The sequence below is a fragment of the Camellia sinensis genome, chromosome 7, assembly GCF_055761805.1.
Source record: "Camellia sinensis isolate YWXY chromosome 7, ASM5576180v1, whole genome shotgun sequence".
NCBI lineage: Eukaryota > Viridiplantae > Streptophyta > Magnoliopsida > Ericales > Theaceae > Camellia > Camellia sinensis.
In genome coordinates this window covers 200,182,340-200,185,821 of record NC_138967.1, presented here as the reverse complement: position 1 = coordinate 200,185,821, position 3,482 = coordinate 200,182,340, and positions in this window count along the sequence as shown.

Below are 3,482 nucleotides of genomic sequence, written 5' to 3'. Positions count from 1 at the left end.
TATTAACTTTAGCAACATAAATTGTGAAAAAGATGTTTTGGCAGGCAGGCAGGCAAAAAACAACGCCCTTAGCCATCCAATTCATAAGTGCACGCATATCTTAACTGCATTATGGACAGACAAGACTGAAGTTAAGGGGGACTGAAGTTATGGCACTTGCTTGTTAGTGCTCCAGCTTCCATCCTTACTGCATAATACCTTTATTTTATTTATAGAATCGACCATAGAAAAGTCACTACAGTAGGGGGGCCACAATGCTATAGGATGATATCTGTGGTTTATTTTGTTGCCATGAAGAATGGCTGAAGTGGAAGACTTTTGTAGAGGCCCAATTGTTGTGGATACAACTCCAACCCATTTACTCAACCAAGCCCCCATTACAACATGTCCCCCTAAATTGTATATCAGCATTTGACAGGCATCACACTTGCATCAAGAAGCCTTTACACATACTATCAGGGCATCTTGGTAAAAGTACACTCTGATAGTGTAAAATACCAAAACTAGCTCAAGAAAGACAATTTTGGAGGAGGAAAAGAGTGGCAAAAACGTAAACCAACAACCAACATACCGAACCAGCTACGAAGATTGGATGATGAAAAAGTTTCCATAGGAAACTCAAAAACCAAACAGCACTTGATGAGGCGGGAACAACAAGAGTGTTCTCTTTTGAAAACAAGAGGGATTTGGATCTGTGCACCCCCAACATTTAGCAATCACTGTTGTATGTATCCATTCAAGATAATTAGAGACCATGATTTTTCAAATCAAAGCATACTACCAAGTTTTTTAGAAGATCTGAAGGTGAAGTCTTTGGTGTCCATTCACTCAGATCAGATGTTCCCATGGTGGATGCTAACAACCATGTATCTTACCTTCCCTTTGTTTGCATGCTACTCTCTCTGAGAGGTGGAATGGCAAACCTAGTGTTAAGTTGATGTTGTAGGCTTCACATTCACTTGATAATTAAAGAGAGAAAGTTCTCTTTAGACCTTTGAGAATCCACTCCCTTCCCTCCTTTACGTTGTCAACCAAACACTCCAAGTGGTTTAGAATCGATTAGACCAATTATGATTCGTTTATGAACAACGATCTTTTGATTTGGGACTACCAGAATGTTGGAAAAGAGTTTCATTCTCAGCTCTACACCGAGCAAAAGGTGATTATCAAAAGATGAAAAAGTTTAAGGTCTTGCTACATTAGTGGACATGAATCAATAGAGAGTCATTCAAGGTGTGTGTTGCCATATGGCATGCTCTCTTACATGGATCCACTGAAAATAGCTTAAATCAAAGATACCCTACGCGAGGATTTCAATTTTGAATTGGAATCTGTTATGTGTGCCATCTAAGATATGGAGTTTGACATCATGGTCAACAAGCCAGTAAGAACTGATGATGCAAAAGAGCCAGCAGACCTATTCCCAATGCAGGAAGATCAAAGCATGACAGTGCCCTATTCTGTAGATATTAGGATGGATACTCATGTAACCGTTCTTCTTCCTAGTATCCTTATAGAAGGGGCCGGTTTCTGTGCTATATGAAGTGATTCTAGAATGGATGCTTCTTCAAAGCAAGAGGATGATAGTGGTAAGGATATATGTCAAGGCAGTAGCAGCTAGTCTAGAGCAAGCGCCAAGGAAGGGTCTAACCTCAAAAAGCCAATGAAGAGGAAGAAAAATGTTATTATAGGCAGGAATTTCCTTATCATCAATTGTGATTTTCATGAAGCTTGAAAATATGGTAAAAATTTCTAGTTTTCCATTAACCTAGCTTATCGATTATTGAGATTCAGGCAAAAATGCAGGTTGATGTGCCGATAAGGCTTAGTGATGACGCATCAATGCTAAGTTAGAGACAATACCTGTGAATGAGTTGGCTAAACCCATCAACCTAGCTATGGTTATATAGTTGAGAACACTAAGTCTGTCAGCTCAATTGAACAAAACCTACAACTTTTTGAGGAGGAATTACCAACGAAACAATCTTAGAAGTTCTCTAATTTGGTTTCTAAGCGAATAATGACCTATCATATGAGTGGTTCTAAGGTAATAGCCTCAATGATTCTATTGCTATGGAAGTTACCCGTTCCCATCAAAGTCATGTTCAAAAAAAGTGCAAAAGAGAACATCAAATAGAAGACAATTATAGTGATCCATGTCATTTTCAAGTTCCTCAACGACAAAACATCAGCAAGCAACCTATGTTTCTTTATGTTGTTCTCTATCTCTTGATATAGTATTTTTTGCAGGTGCTTGTTGCTAATAGCGATGTTTGGCGCCTGATATGCACAACTAGCTTCAATGCTTTGGTATATCTGGTTTTATGGAGTTTGGGTTATTTGCTTGTCAAAGTTGGTTAGTGGCATGTTGCTGAATTATCTTTTGATTGTGCCCCCTTCATCCTAGTCTTTTTTAGTCTACGCTAGTCTCTCACTATTTGTGTGTGTTGTGATTTTTTTGGTTATAAACGAATAGTGTTGTAAATGTGTGTTGTGATTTTTTGGCCCATAGGATTAAGGTGGGATGGTGCAAGTGGAGAAGTGCGCCTGGAATATTGTGCGATAAATGAATACTCACTAGACTAAAAAGGTAAGTTTTATAGAATGGCTATTAGACCAGCGGTGTTGTATGGGACAGAGTGTTAGGCAACCTAGAAACAACATGTAGATAAATTGAGTGTGGCTGAAATGAGGATGCTAAGGTGGATGTGTGACAAGACTAGATAAGACAGAATTATGAATGAGTGTATTCGAGAATAGATAGGAGTAACACCAATAGAAGATAAATTGAGAGAGAATCAATTGAAATGGTTTGGTCATATTCAACGGAGACCAACAAAGACAGTAGTGAAGAGATATGATGCAGTGACGGTAGATGGAAGTGTTAGGGGATCCGGTAGGCGTAGATTAACGTTGGCTAGCGTTGTAAATAGAGATATGGATATACTTAATTTGACTAACGAAATGGCCTTTGATAGAGCTGTGTGGAGAAGAAAGATTCATGTAGCCGACTCCATTTGATGGGACTTAAGGCTTGATTTGGTTTGGTTTGGTTTGGTTTGGTTTGGTTTAGTTTAGTTGTCCCCTGTTGTTTAATTTCCTTTGTATCCAAAAGTTCTATGTAATTTTTCACCTTGATGAACATGAAGTTCTTGCATTTTACTAAAAAAATAGAGTGATGACACTAGACAGCAATCAAACATTCCAACAACAACAAACAAAAACGGGCATTCTTTCTGCTTTTAGAAGCCTGGAAAGCAAACCTCAACTAGAAGATTGTAACGAGTGATATGCTCATAAAATCATATAAGCAAAAAAATCTTAAAGGGAAGAGAAAAAACAAGAACACCCTGCAAACACAATACACATTCCTCCTTGCCGCTAGCAAACCATTAACGTTTTGTCTCCATAATAAGCTTTCTTCATTACAGTCTTAGCAATCATAATAATGAGATGTCATTTTGCACTTTGTACAACATAAC